A 16670-nucleotide genomic window follows, 5' to 3' on the forward strand; every position below is an offset into this window, starting at 1 on the left:
ACTATTTTTCTTAAATAGTCAAACTAATCACCTTTCTTTTGCTTCTAAGACAGCTAAAATCGGATGAAATGGCGCGGAGATATAATTTTTGAAAAAAGTGGTTTTTACGAAAATCGACGAAAATTGCCATTTTTCGGACCACCCAAACACGGCGTAGGTCACCCTAATGGCCAAACAAAAAAAAAGGGTCTAATTATTTCGGCCAAGGAACCCCCAGAAAGTCAATTTTTAAGGTGATGTCACGATTTTTTTTTCGTTAAAAATTTTCGAGGAAATAGGCTAAGATGTTACAAAAAGACTGACAAAATATTCGGGATGGTATGTCCCTCCTAAAAATACAAAAATCATTTACTAAAACTGTTTTTTTAAGTGGTCTTTTCAATTCAATTAAAATTTCGTAAAAAAACATTTTTTGGTTGTTGGTGGCAATTTCTATTCGACAGACTTGATTTTTCAGTCTCGTAAATATTTTTACCGGAAAGCTCTTCCAATTTCCCATAAGTTTGCCTTTGACAGCTTTTCAATCGGATGTCTAATCTAATCTAATCTAATCTAACACAAACGCAGCCAGTCCGATGAAAGCATGCTGGAAAGTCTTGTGATTAGATTACGCCCCAAGCACTTTTCTTGTCATTATTAATAATTGCAGTACATCCGAGAACACCCGAAAATGCATTGCAAAAATTAAAGCGGCCAGCCCTACTACGTTGTGTTTACCGCAGAGAGGATTCTGAGAACGGATCACATTTTACAGAATCTACAGGGGAGGAAGGATGCGTGGACATACCGTACCAAACGCTCTTGTTTACAGTTTCATATGTGTTTTGTATAATGTGTTAAGTGTAAAATATAGTGTGGTTATATAATCAATTAAATATAATACAGTCGACTCTCTGGCTGTCAATCTTCTCGATATCAATATTGCTCCATGTACCGATGAATTCTTCAGTCCCTTCAAACTGCATACTTCGATTGTCTTTATTCCTCGATATTCTCTCTTGCTTGAAGGATCTCTTCCTCGACGGCCCCTTGGATTCAATTTGCTTTAAATATCTATTTCGGTTGTCAATAATTTCACTTTCTCATGGCTTGCGTAGACATTTTTCTTTGAGAAACGAAGCTTTGAAGGGAGTTTGACATTTCTTTGTTTTTGTTTGCTGGACGTTGCCATGATTCTCTCCCATAGCTGGTTAGCAAGAAAAAACAAATTTCAATCGAGTATTCATTTTGCAGCGTTCTGTAAACTGATGCTTCTCTTCCTCGACGGTCCCTTGGATATTGACAACCAGAGATTCGACTGTAATGCAATATAATGATCATTTAATAAAATCCCATCACCTATATATACAGCAATTCCATTTGAAAAGAGCCTAAACCAAAAAAAAGTTCTCCGATCGGGCTCAAAATTTTTCTGGGGGTTCCTTGGCCAAAATAATTAGACCCGTATTTTTTTGTTTGGCCATTAGGGTGACCTACGCCGTGTTAGGGTGGTTCGAAAAATGGCAATTTTCGTCGATTTTCGCAAAAACCACTTTTTTCTAAAAATCATATCTCCGCGCCATTTCATCCGATTTTAGCTGTCTTAGATGCAAGGTGATGAGTTTGGTTGGGAAAAATAGTAGAAAGTCCAAAATCTAGCTTAACTATTGAAAAGTCGTATGAAAACTTAAAATGGCGTTTGACCGTCTGGACCAAAGAGCCTATGTCTGAAAATATTTTATCGGATTCCTCGAAAATTTCACATAATATCAAAAAATTGGCGATGTCGAACCGTACGTTTGGAGATACGATTTTTTGAAAATAAAAACTGCGTTTTTCGACGCGCCACGCGCAAAAACGGAAAATGACGAAATCGGCAAAAAATCAACTTTTTTCACTAAAACTGCGATAACTTTAAAATTTCAGCGATGACCTATAGATGTTTGGGTATCAAAATTTTTGTAATTGAAAGACGCAACTTTTGGTACCATAACATCTATAGATCATCGCTGAAATTTTAAAGTTATCGCAGTTTTAGTGGAAAAAGTTGATTTTTTGCCGATTTCGTAATTTTCCCGTTTTTGCGCGTGGCGCGTCGAAAACGCAGTTTTTTTCAAAAATCATATCTCGGAAACGTACGGTTCGACATCGCCAATTTTTAGACATGTTATGTAAAATTTTCCGAGGAATCCGATAAAATATTTTCAGACATAGGCTCTTTGGTCCAGACACGGTCAAAACGCCATTTTAAGTTTTCATATGACTTTTCAATAGTTAAGCTAGATTTTGGGACTTTTACTATTTTTCCCAAATAGCCAAACTCATCACTTTTCTTTGCGTCTAAGACAGCTAAATTCGGATGAAATGGCGCGGAGATATGATTTTTGAAAAAGTGGTTTTTGCGAAAATCGACGAAAATTGCCATTTTTCGAACCACCCTAACACGGCGTAGGTCACCCTAATGGCCAAACAAAAAATACGGGTCTAATTATTTTGGCCAAGGAACCCCCAGAAAAATTTTGAGCCCGATCGGAGAACTTTTTTTTTGGTTTAGGCTCTTTTCAAATGGAATTGCTGTATAATAACATGCACCCAAGCACACAAACAGCGACACAAAAGAAATGAAAATGAGCATGCAAAAACAAGACTGCGCGTCCCCGTGGTCAGCGCACTAATCTCACATTATTCTAACACTTTATAATAAAAACACAACGTTTTGATTTTTTTTTATTTTTTTTTTTTGGGAGGGTGGTCCAGCCACACATCGTTGATGTTGAAACCTCTAAACTCTGACAGCTTTTCAATTGGATGTATGGGCAAACAGATACATTGCTCATAACTGAAATTAGAATATTTTTTCAGTGTGGTGGAAACCTCAATAGTAAATAAACTAAAAATATTAAAACGAGTCAAATTAAAAAGCTGTCAACTATTATAGAAAAAATTATAGAAAATTATAGATAAATTTTCGAGACTGAAAAATCAAGTCTGTTATAAGCAATTGACAAAAAGCCACCACTTTTTTTTCGACATTTTAGTTTTTTAAACCGCCGTATCTTCCCAAGATTTGGACATAGAACAATGATTAATATGGAGACTTTTATGTAAAATTGTCTGGCGAATCGATCACTTTTCAAAAAAACAGTTTTAGTAAATAATTTTTGGGAGGGACATACTATCCTGCATTTTTCGTGAGTTATTTTTAAGCATTTTAGACAATTTTCTCAAAAAATTTTAGCGAAAAATAATCGTGACATATCCTTTAAATTTGACTTTTAAACTGAAAATCGAAAAATCTCGTAGAAATGGCGTGTATTTTTCATGCAGTGTAATTTTTTTCAGAAAGCCCGTCTAATTTTCTACAAGTTTGTCTTTGATCACTTTGTGATACGATGCAACGGCTTCGAGATACAGTAATTTTTAAATTGCAAAATATAAAAATATTTAAATATCGCACGCCCTTCTCAAATCTTACACAAAAATGGCTTACATAAGCGTAGGATAACATGTCTACAAAGTTTCATTGAAATTGGAGAGGGTCGGGTACAAAAGTACCAGAAAAAATCCTGATTTGAGCTGGAATTGCTCGTGTAGAACACAGTTTATCAAAATTCAACTTTCAAGCAAAAACACACATTTAAGTGCTGAATAGTTGAAATTTCCAGCACATGTTTCGAGAAATAATACTTTCGATAAAACCAAAAATGATATGTGCAACTCGTTATTTTACACGATTTTTTTTCAGTACTCGTCGTATTATTTATTCAACTCTGCAGAGCCACGATGGTCAGTTCGACTAGTGCAATTCTGAAGAGAGAAGTGCAATGAGATGGTAAACTGGCTATCAATACTCTTTGATATAACCTTGTAAAGAATGCAAAAAATATGTAAATAGTTTCCTAGGTGTTATCCATTCAGCTCTCATTCTTCAAAGTCATTGTTTAATAATGAAACTTTTCTCATTTTTGACAAAATAGTTTTAAAAATTTCAATATCATTCTGATGCAAAATTAAAATCTTCATTTGAAAATTAAAAGGTAAAAAATTTCAATATAATATTTCTGTTTAACCACCCCATTAGCACAACCGTGAAATCGCTCCTATTCGTCTACCCAACCGCACATCAACCACGTCCACGATGACAACTTCCGATCCGTTAATAGCCCCGAGACGACGACGGAGGGTCGTGGTTTTACGCTCGTTTTCCACTGCTCACCCTAATGATTGTCCCTGGAAAACAACCGACAACTTATTAGGGGCGGATCCTTCCGCTGGGAAGTTTTTAACGACGAGGAACCCATTTTGGGAAGTTGGTGGTTGATGGCTTAATTTTTACGCTAGTCGAGCAAGGGGTCGAGCAATTGTGGAAATATTTTTTGGAAAACTTCTTTAAGAACTATTGATGCTTTCAACTCTTCTTTTGATAAGTTATCATAAACAACGCTTTCAATCTCACCACTACAGACAGTATTTTTTTTTCTTCAAAGATTCCGAATCAATCAAACCGGGGCAAATAGCAAAGATTGCGAGACAATAAAGGTGGAAAACCTTACACCTGTTTCAGTTGTGGCTTCTCACATGATGGATAAATATTTGGATTAAAGTCCAGTCAAGTTGAAAAGAAGTAGGAAAAGCTCAATGCGCCACGCAACTTTGTTGACTGCAATTGATTTTCTCCTTTGGATTTCTCTCGGCATGATTTGCAATGATCATCAGACACCAGGTTACCCAGATATATACAGTCGGCAGCAGCAAGTCTGGAGTACTCTTCACGTGAGTAATTACTATTAGATGGATCGAACCTTCGAGATGTTGGAGGATGCTTACAGTTCAATGCACGTCTAATGGGTGTACTTTGTGTAATGCAAGAGTTGTACACTCAAACCCCGATGCTTTGACACCAACTGTTGTCAAACGAACGGGGTCACGTTTTAGTTTGACACCCCTTTTACACGGAGTTCACACATACTACCAAACGTTTGTTTTGATAGTGTGCGTGAGCGCCGTGTAAAAAGTGATAGTTCGTCACTTTTTAGTTTGACTTTGACCAACCAGCGGGGTACAAACTAAAAAAGTGTCAAACGAAAAAGTGACCAACCACCGGGAGTTGAGTGTAAATGTAATTTTAACGCAAATTTTAAATAACTCAATTGACCACGCGAATCTCCAGCTGATCGACCACAGATGAATCCAGCCAGCCCAACACTTTGTTTATAAAGTGCTCCAATTATGAACGGCTTCCTTTATGAGCTCGACGAAAACACGAACGATTGTCCGACCATCCCGGAAAGTTCTCACAACTGCTGTAGGTCCAGCACCAACTGCAGGCGTGAAGAATTATCATCTCGACAAGGAATAACGTCCAACTGGCGTGCTGCTGTATTGGCTGTGGAAAATGCAGAGGATTGGAAAGATCAGTTGAATATTTGGGCGCAAACATAAGCTCGATAAGATCCCTGGGAATCTGCAGGTTTGCTAGAGTACAAGATTTAGTTAATTGATGAAAGACTTTAAAGATCATTTTTAGTTTGATTCATTACAATCCAAAAAATCTTCAGGTTTGGGAACTTAAACAGTATTTTATACAACGAGTTCAAAATTAAGATTTTATTTTGCCGAGTTGCATGAGTACGATCAGTGCTAAAAAAACGACGAGTTTCATGCAACTATTTTATCCTCTCTGAATCTGAAAACAAAGAATGGAATAAAATTGAACATAAAACTTAATCATTAACTGAAAATCACATTTAAGTTTAAAATTAAATTTTCATAAAAACTTTTTTTCACCAAAGCTTAAGGACCCCATTTCGGAAGCACAACCGAAACGCTCGATGATTAGCATAACGCAACCTTGTTTAACTCTGTACATTTTACAGTAAATAAATTACGCATGGTTGGAGATGTTTCCTAGTTTTACGACGCGTTCCGGGGCAGGCAGGGTTCGAAACTGGAAACCGAACACGTTTCCCGTCATCCGAGACTCCGCGAGCCAAACCAACTATAGAAAAAGGACTCAGTTCCTGCATCACCATGACCATGTGTTCAAGTGATTGTCCCAAAAAAAGCCACGATCGCTAATGGCAAGGAAGTCCCTTTTTCTTCGACACTTTAAGCGTCCCTGCCAGACAGAGTGTCGCCGAAGAGGCTTTTAAAAAAAAATCCCGAAAAAAGAATCGAGGGGCTTCTTGGTTAATATTTGATCTTCCTATCGCGCGATGAACGAGTCCCTCTTGGAAAGTTTGAAATTCCTTCTATTTTTTGTTGGAGAAACACGCGGAAGCTGATTGACAAATATTTGAGCGGTTGAAATTGATCCATCACACCCAAGTTCGTGCATTTCGTGTTGGCTCTCCTCCACTTGTTCCAACCATTTACTTAGGATCGTTCCCACCACCGAGACTCCCAACCGGAGAGCCAGAGTCATCCTCTGCATTGAAATGAGATGAAGATGTCTGAATGAATATGGTGGCCATCAGAATCAACACAACAACAAAAAATCAAACAACCCAAACGGCACTCGAAACGGACGCAATTTGAAACGGAAGTGACTAGTTTAGAATGGAATTTGTCAACCCGAAGAATGGTTTCAGGTAGCATTTGATTTTCCAACCTTAATTTTCTGTTAGTACTGGGTGCTTGGTTTGACCTAAAACTTTTTTAACTCATCAAATGAGAATTTTTCTAATATTTGATGTCAATTTCGAGTTAAGCAATCCCAAATTAATTAGATTCGACTGGATGTGTACCAAAATAAACAACATACAAATTCTCAATATTTCACCACCGTCATCATGAATCATAGATCGTACTGTACGATAACAACTTTAAATACATATTTCGATGCTCTATCTAGATAAGAATCCCAGCAAGCTTAGTACAAGGGAAGACACGAGTCATATTTGAGCTCAGCGACCGAAAATTAGGGGAGATGGGGGTAAGACAGCCACCCTAGGGGAGAAGTCTTATAAAATTTACACAACAGATTATTTTGATCTCAAATTACGTACATATTGTTCTACTAGTAGTCCATTATAGAAATGACATAAATTGGTTGGTGTAAAAACCAATTTTCAATACTTTTCAGCAATTTAAAAAAAAAAGTCGTATATATATGAAATACGTGGGGTAAGATGGCCACCCATGTGGGGTAAGACGGTCAGTGCTATAAATTAACTAAATAACTTTGCTAAATCCACCCAAATACCTACATGGTTGGTTGAACAGACTTCTCTGAGCATCATAACTATTTTTGGTTGAAACAATCAAGTTTCAAATGTGAAGAAAAATGCTGCTTAAAAAATTTCATATTTTGGCTCATATTATTGCGACCACATTTTATGTAAAACTGTGAATTTTTACTACAAAACAAACACAATTTGATGCAAAATAATTAGTTTGTGTGTTTCTATTAGAATAAGTAAATCAAAATTATGTAAACAATATTAAATCAGCGATTTTTATGAAAAGTTTGATAGGATTTCATACTATTCAATGAGTTTTGCTATATCACAGTAAAGAATGTTGTCGAAACGGTAGTTTACAGCATTTTGATTGACAATGAATAGTTTTATTGAAAATGCTTTACCTTATCTACAAATAGGTCCTAATAGTCAAAAAACCGTCAAAAATATAACCTATATCAAATAAAATTTACAAATTACGGGTGGCCGTCTTACCCCGGAGGAGGTGGCCGTCTTGCCCCCAAATAAATAATGTTTTAAAACATTTTTTGCAAATAGCTCATTGTATTTTTTAAACTTTTCCGAGGGACATAATCTAGGGAAAACTTCAATTTAACATGAAAAAATATTTGAAGACAGGAAAACATATTGTTACCTAAAACAAATGCCTGAGTTGTAATTCATGAAAAATACATCCATTCTCAAGTTCAAAAATTATTTGTTTATTTTGAGGTTTTTCTATACTATTTCAAACAAAATGTTTGGCAAAAGTGACTCCCTATGCATTGTTTAGCATGAGGAACAGTATTGCTAAACATTTTAGTTATATTCATTAGTATACTTATTAAAACAGTGGGGTGGCCGTCTTACCCCCAGCTCCCCTAATTATATTTTTTTTAAATATGGCGTTTGGCCATCAGAAAATTCCATTATCCAAATTAAATATTAGGCGAGAAGTTTGGATTATGGAATACAGACTGTATCACAATATTCTATTTTGGAATTATTTGTTGGACATAAACTATTGTGGGATCGGCGAAATCCCAGGAAAGGGTATTTTCATCGAAAGTTTCGTTGATTAGGCGATAATTCTTGAATAACATGACAATTATTTTCAAACCTTTTGATTGGGTATTTTTGAAACAAAAGCAAAATAGATTGGATCATTATACGTAATAAAACTCTCAACAGCTTTTATATTTGAATAACATTTTTAGTATTATGTTTTTTATTGAAATTAATGTTACAATAAATCAGGGTGAAGAAGGGAACGGAAGAGAAGGGGAAGTAGAAAAGCTTAAGACCTAATCACAGTTTTTGTTGACCTTTGACGTCAAAAAACTACGCTGCACAGAGCAGCTTATCCGTTGTAGATGTACTTCATCATCAGCTCACTGAGAGCTTGGAATTGTTTTGCCATGTTTCTGCAGGCACGAAAGCGCGTAAGCATCTCTTTAAAAACAGCGCAAACCCCAGCTGGGACTCAGGAAGCTTTAAGAGGTCATCACCGGAACGCTGATTTTTAAGAAAAATGTGTTGTCAGACATTTAATTATCTTCAAAACTACGGGAACTATTGATATAATTTATAATTCATCCTCTAAAGTACTGTCTACAGAACAATTTACAACACTTTTGACTATTTTTACAATCAGAATATTGCAGGATTGGGTCCGTAAGTTTAACAATTTTGGAATAAGAAGACAGCAACTCCTGTGGTTGCTGTGCACCCTTAAGCCAAAGTCATTTGATTCTTACTAGGCCGATGCAAATATTTAAAAAACTTTTTGTCCCTCGGCTCTGGCCATGGTCGAGGAGAGGGTAAAAAAATATAACAAATTCAAATAACAAGTCAACATTTGAATGAAAAAAGTGTTTTGAAGTGCATTTTACACTGGTTCAGTTATTTTGCAATCATTACTTTTTCAAAAAATGTATGATTTGAAGAAAACAAAAATATTGGCGCGAAAAGTTTTTACTGTACTGTACTTCGAAAATTTTCAAAAATTCAAGAGATTTTTGAATAAATCCAAACATGCTAGAAATGATTTTAAGCGCAGGGTAATGCATTTTAAATTGATTTTAGCAGATTGTACTTGAATTTTCATAGAAATTTTGTAGTTTTTTGATTTTTTTTGTACCGGCCTTAGGAAACATTCACAAACCACGTGGATACTGTTTTGGAAATCTCGACCCTACCCCCTCACCGGGACCAATTTCCATACAAATAAATTCTTTTTTGTATGGAGCGTGGACAATCCAAACTATTTTTTAATTATATGCCCAATTTGTTAGCAATGTTAGAGTCAGAATATAAAACGTTCAATGATGCATTGTTCTCTTAGATATTTTTTTCAGATGCTACATTTATAAAAACGATTTTTTTTGTGAGGACTCATGAAATATGCATCAAGGTTTACACAGATATTGCTACCTTCCTCAACTGCAATAAGGATACCGCTAAATGTGGCGCATTTTACTTTCGAACTTTTAATTCACCATGTTTAGAGTTATGAAATGTTAAAAAACAAAATTACCCGTGACACCCACGCTGAAACTTTTCACTGGATTTTTTGTTATTTGTTGTTAAATTAAGGATCAAAAAGCAAGTTTAGCTTTAAGCATTTCACGAAATAATATGTTTTATAAATTTTAGAATTTTCATGGTTTTTAAAAGTAAAAAAGGTTTCATCATTTAAAAATCTTTTAAAATATAATTCGGTCAAACTAAATATCAAACTCACCATACAGGGCAAAATAAGCACAATTAAGGTAAAATTTAACAGCTGGTCCATTACACGGATGTTGAAAACCATTAATTCAAAGTGAATTAAAACTTACAGATTCTTAGAATCAGGTTTACCAAGTCTGAACCAAAAAAAAACTGGCTGAGCAATCTGGAAAAAATGGCAAGCCACTTTCGTCAAAGAAATGAGCAAAATTTGTGTTAAAAAATTGTGTATTTTTGCCTTCCTCACTGAGGTAAGGCTATAATCCTGCTCTGAAAATGAACTTTTTATTAAAAGCTCCTAGACCCACCTTCATGTATACATATCGACTCAGAATCGAAAACTGAACAAATGTCTGTGTGTGTGTATGTGTGTGTGTATGTGTGTGTGTATGTGTGTGTGTATGTATGTATGTGACCAAAATTCTCACTGAGTTTTCTCAGCACTGGCTGAACCGATTTTGATCGAACCAGTTGCATTCGACTTGATTTAAGGTCCCATACATCGCTATTGAATTGTTTGAAGTTTCGATAAGTAGTTCAAAAGTTATGTATAAAAACGGGTTTTCGCAAATATCCGGATCTCAATTATATGCACGTAAACGATGTCCGGATCCATCATCCGACCCACCGTTGGTTAGGTAATTGAAAGGCCTTTCTAATGAGTCCAAAACATTGAAGATCTGGCAACCCTGTCTCGAGTTATGATCACTTAAGTGATATTTATGTGCTTTTTTGAAGCCGGATCTCACAGAAATGTATGTAAACTATGTCCGGATCCATCATCCGACCCATCGTTGATAAGGTAATTAAAAGGCCTTTCCAATGAGTCCAAAACATAGAATATCTGGCAACCCTGTCTCGAGTTATGACCACTTAAGTGATATTTATGTACTTTTTTGAAGCCGGATCTCACTTAAATGTATGTAAACTATGTCCGGATCCATCATCCGACCCATCGTTGATTAGGTAATTAAAAGGCCTTTCCAATGAGTCCAAAACATAGAAGATCTGGCAACCCTGTCTCGAGTTATGACCACTTAAGTGATATTTATATACTTTTTTGAAGCCAGATCTCACTTAAATGTATGTAAACTATGTCCGGATCCATCATCCGACCCATCGTTGATTAGGTAATTAAAAGGCCTTTCCAATGAGTCCAAAACATAGAAGATCTGGCAACCCTGTCTCGAGTTATGACCACTTAAGTGATATTTATATACTTTTTTGAAGCCAGATCTCACTTAAATGTATGTAAACTATGTCCGGATCCATCATCCGACCCATCGTTGATTAGGTAATTAAAAGGCCTTTCCAATGAGTCCAAAACATAGAAGATCTGGCAACCCTGTCTCGAGTTATGACCACTTAAGTGATATTTATGTACTTTTTTGAAGCCGGATCTCACTTAAATGTATGTAAACTATGTCCGGATCCATCATCCGACCCATCGTTGATTAGGTAATTAAAAGGCCTTTCCAATGAGTCCAAAACATAGAAGATCTGGCAACCCTGTCTCGAGTTATGACCACTTAAGTGATATTTATATACTTTTTTGAAGCCAGATCTCACTTAAATGTATGTAAACTATGTCCGGATCCATCATCCGACCCATCGTTGATTAGGTAATTAAAAGGCCTTTCCAATGAGTCCAAAACATAGAAGATCTGGCAACCCTGTCTCGAGTTATGACCACTTAAGTGATATTTATGTACTTTTTTGAAGCCGGATCTCACAGAAATGTATGTAAACTATGTCCGGATCCATCATCCGACCCATCGTTGATTAGGTAATTGAAAGACCTTTCCAATGAGCCCAAAACATCGAAGATCTGGCAACCCTGTCTCGAGTTATGACCACTTAAGTGATATTTATGTACTTTTTTGAAGACGGATCTCACTTAAATGTATGTAAACTATGTCCGGATCCATCATCCGACCCATCGTTGATTAGGTAATTGAAAGACCTTTCCAATGAGCCCAAAACATCGAAGATCTGGCAACCCTGTCTCGAGTTATGACCACTTAAGTGATATTTATGTACTTTTTTGAAGACGGATCTCACTTAAATGTATGTAAACTATGTCCGGATCCATCATCCGACCCATCGTTGGTTAGATAATTTAAAGGCCTTTCCAATGAGTCCAAAACATTGTAGATCTGGCAACCCTGTCTTGATTTATGACCACTTAAGTGATATTTATGTACTTTTTTGAAGCCGGATCTCACTTAAATGTATGTAAACGATGTCCGGATCCATCATCCGACCCATCGTTGGTTAGGTAATTGAAAGGCCTTTCCAATGAGTCCAAAACATTGAAGAACTGGCAACCCTGTCTCGAGTTATAATCACATAAGTTTTATCTGTGTTTTTTTGTGGAACTAAACAAAGCTGAAATGTATGTCCAAACCACTCATATTACCCATTTTTGGTAAAAAGTGAGGAAGGCATCAACCACATAGGTGGATTAGGTTAGTTTATTTCTTATATATACATTATACGAAATAAACAACATAGATTTGTTGAAATTACACTGGACGAATTATTGATTTTTTTTAAATTGTGACTCAAAAAATTTAGATTTATTTGGTAACCCTACTTAAAAAAACATAGAATTTGATGTATGCTTTGCAAAATTACATAAGTTCTAGTAATACAATATCGTTGTTCCAACTCTACAACAAAGCTATCGCAATAATCGATCTGATTTACAAACCATGGCAAAATTACCCCAAAAGAATGGTCGATGATTGAGGTGACCAAAACAAATCCTACCTCTTTAGAGGCAACTGTGTCCCTCTTTCCTGTCTGCCTGTGAGACGAAACAGAAACCCCACGCAGTGCGTCTCCTTTCAGTAAAAACCCAGAGTCAATCTGCTAATCCGTTGGCTGGACGCAAAGATGCGCTTTGGCCGAGGGATTTAAGCCTCCTCCTTCTTTGCATACTCATTTCTGGTGTGCTTCGTCTCGCAAACTTATCCTTTCCACCAGCAGCAGCAGCGGGAGGTCCAGCTTCGATGAAGCTTCCTGGAGTAATACTAATGATAATATGATGGCTGGAACCGCCTAGCCTCGGGAATCTACGCCGACCGGGTCCGCTCTGCCCCCCAGGAGCCCGGTCTCGACCACAAAAGTTAATCCCTTTGTTTCGCCAACAAAACGAGTTAATTCATTCTGGGGACCGGGCTCATTAATGCTTATCGGCCATCGGCAGCCACAAGGCCTCAACGGTCCATGTCTCGTAATTTGCATTTTTATGTGCAAAATTCCCACGTCCCGACACGTTGCTGCTGCTGCTGCTGTTGGGACGACGACAAAAAAAAGGATCCGGCGGCGACGTCGACGACGACCTCGGGTCAATCCCGGCCGACACTTGGGACAAAGTGTGAAAATTGCTGTTTTTGCGGTTGGACTGAATAATCTGGCCTACGATGAGGAGCATTCGATTAAATGTAAGAAATATATGGAAATACAAAACAAAAAAACATGTACTGGTTCAAATATGCTTATAATAATCACAATGCAATTTTCAGCTAAGACCAGTGCAAATTGTATTTGAAACTGGGATGACGTTCAAAATTTCCCCAAAAAAAACCTGGGGAAAAAATAATGATATTTCAACTTGAGTAATTACTGCATAACTTTTAATATCTAAATTATTACAATTTTAAAATGTTTGAATCACAGATTGGAAAAAGCCGTCAAACTTTATTGGAAAAATATGTAAGTAAAATCATGAATGTTTTGCAAAATTAAGACAGTAGCTTAACAGTTATAATAAATTTTTGATACCTTTTTATAACATTAGGCTTGAAGTTTAATCTTTTGCTTTAAATTTATTTATTTATTATTGCAAGTATGCAACAATGAAAAACATTGCAACAGAAAACAACCCATCACCATCCGTCTCCATCGCAAAAGCTTTATCCTGAACCATGCGCATAAAGCTTGTTCCAGGAGCATAAAGCACAATGGCAAGATGCTTACCATTCGAAAAAGCTTCAAACGATTACCAGTTGGAGTGTGTCTTCGCTAGAAATAAAGAAAGCGTTTGGTGTTGGTAATCGGCTTAAAACGTGTTTCTTATTCGAACGCTTCAACTTTAAGCGTTCGTTGTATATAAAAGCACATTGCATAAATTAATGCTGTGTAAAAGTGTCATGGAAAACATAATACAGCATTATGCTGGGAGCTTAACAGAAATCAAAATTTATTGCAAGTTGCATGAAATGGTGAGTAAAAGGCGGAATTGGCATTGAAGGCATTGAAATTTTGAGTAAACGATAACATTTTTGATATACAGTCCAGACTAGATTTCCAAAAGCTTTGATTAGGGGCAGGCGGGGCAGAACGGTCCGCCTAACCCAAGTAACATTTTTTTCCAGGAGTTCTACAAGAGCTCTTCAAGATAGCTACAGCATAGCAGTTTGGACCGCGGTAGGATAAAATTCTCTTCAAAACTTCTTCAGGAGTTTGGAAGAGTACTTGAAGAGAGTTTTATCCTACCGCGATCCAAACTGCTAAGCTGTAGCTATCTTGAAGAGCTCTTGTAGAACTCCTGGAAAAAAATGTTACTTGGGAAGTAAAATGCGCCAAAAACCATAGAAAATCATACAAACTTATGAATTCAGTGTAGTTGGCTTAAGCTTTGGGATGTTCCCTTCAATGCTGTATACTTGATTGATGAAAATTTTTAGGTTAAAACTATGTTTGAGCCACGTTCAAAAAAAGTTTTTTTCGGTTACTTTTCCTGGGTGCGGGGCAGAATGGGCCACCTTAGAAAACAAGCCATTTTGTCTAATAAAACATTGAAGGGAGATAATAAATGATTAAAGAGACATTTTTTACATAGTTTCCATGAAGTTAGACCACTTTTATGAAAATAGTCACTTATCAAAATAAACACTTTTGAAATAGTTTTAATTTGTTAAAATAAGACACTATTTTTACAAATAAGCATCAAAACAACTAAAAAATCAACTAATTTTGCATTAAACGTGATTTGTGAAGCTACCAGGAGTGAAATAATCCATTGAGCTCAAATTTCCTAACTTTTGATTGTTTTTATAAGGCAGGAAAATGGTGGTCCATTCTGCCCCCAAGTGGAATTTAATTTAACACTTCCACCACCAAGCCTCTAAATGATTTCAAGGTTCCGTTGTTGTTTGATTACCTTCGTAATAGCTTCTGGTAACATTATAAACATTGAACAAACTTTTTCAAACAATCTAACTTTCGAGAAAGCTTATTTAAGAATCTCGAAATGAACAGCATTTGCGTGGTTTTGTCAACAAATTTACATTTTTGCTCATAATTCGAAAAATACAATGAATGCAAACGTCGTTTTCGGTGTGATGATGTTATTTGACGTCCTTTGCCTTACAGTTGGCCTGAATCCATTCTAAAGCCCAAAACCCAATATTAAACTTTTTCAAATAAAAATATCTCGAGTTTAAAGAAAAACTCCACTGAGATTTTTTCAGCGCTTGTTGTGTTGGATCTTCTCTTTCGAATACAACTTGGCGCTTAAAATTTGGCGCCTTTTCGAGATATTAATGTTTTAAAAATTCATCTTTTTTACCTGAATATGGTAGTAACTTTTGATCCTTGAGTCCAAATTGACTTATCGAATAATAAAAATGTTTGTTTTTAGAGTTCTAAAAGTGCCCCGAACATCACTTTTCTCTAAAACTTAACCCTGAATTGCCACGTTCAAAAAACTGATTTTTGAAGGTTTGCTCAGATGCTTTCTATACATTTTGTCGTAGAAGGCGTAGTTTAACCCAAAATCTTTTTAGAAGACGAAAAAATTTCCAAAAATATTCTTTGATAGTTAGATTTTCAAAATCACCCTAATCATGAACCACCCTAATTTTCAACCAAACCAAAAGTTGTCCCTTTTTATTTGCAACAACTCTTCTGAACTTCCGGGATATCCCAGGATGGAAGCACTAGAGAAGTTTTTATTCGTTTCGTATGTAAACAGAAAAATGCAGAAAAACATAACTTTATGAATTTTGCCAACGAGCCTTTGAAAGCAAAAAAAAGGGATCTCTGAAACTGTGTTAAATTTCCCATAAAAATCAACTTTGGTTATTTTTTGCACCGCTTTACGTTTCATAGATCGCAGACTTTTACAAAAAGAGTGTTCGCAAGGCGTTCGTGACCACCGGAGATATTTTGGGGTTTTCAGAGGTGGTTTGAGGTATTTTTCGGCTGATTGAAGTGCTTGAAAATATGGTATTTCGGTCTTTTGCATTTAATACTTCACTGGCGTCAAAAGTGGAGTTAATAAATCTTTTAAAGTTGGCAAAAGTTAGGTTCACAACAGCCATGTTGTCATTAAATGTCATTGCTGGCCCATAGTCACCCCCGGTGCATCAAAACCAGGGGGATGCTAAAGTCCGCCATCTTGGGTGATTGAGATTGACAAAGCGCGCAAACTGCGCACAGTGAAAACAAAAATATTTGTTTTATTAATAATTCAATTTTTGTTATAAGAATTATTGTAGTAAAAGTCAAATTACACAGTTATTAAGTTAAACGTTTCATGTGATAAAAGTACAACTTTAAATGAGGTCATCGGCCCGGTTTGTGCTTAATAATCTCAACTTAAGTAGTTTGTTTTGCAAATAAATTGATAGCAATCACCTCAAAAACATACACTAACTTTTAAACGTACATTGCGGTAAAATATTACTAAAAAATAAATTACTTTATTTCCATTTTATGCCTGCAGTTTTTGTACTTTTTTTCAGTTCGTAGTTGCTTTGTTTTGGTTCC

This window comes from Culex quinquefasciatus, chromosome 3 (assembly GCF_015732765.1).
Source record: "Culex quinquefasciatus strain JHB chromosome 3, VPISU_Cqui_1.0_pri_paternal, whole genome shotgun sequence".
In the NCBI taxonomy this organism is placed as follows: Eukaryota; Metazoa; Arthropoda; class Insecta; order Diptera; family Culicidae; genus Culex; species Culex quinquefasciatus.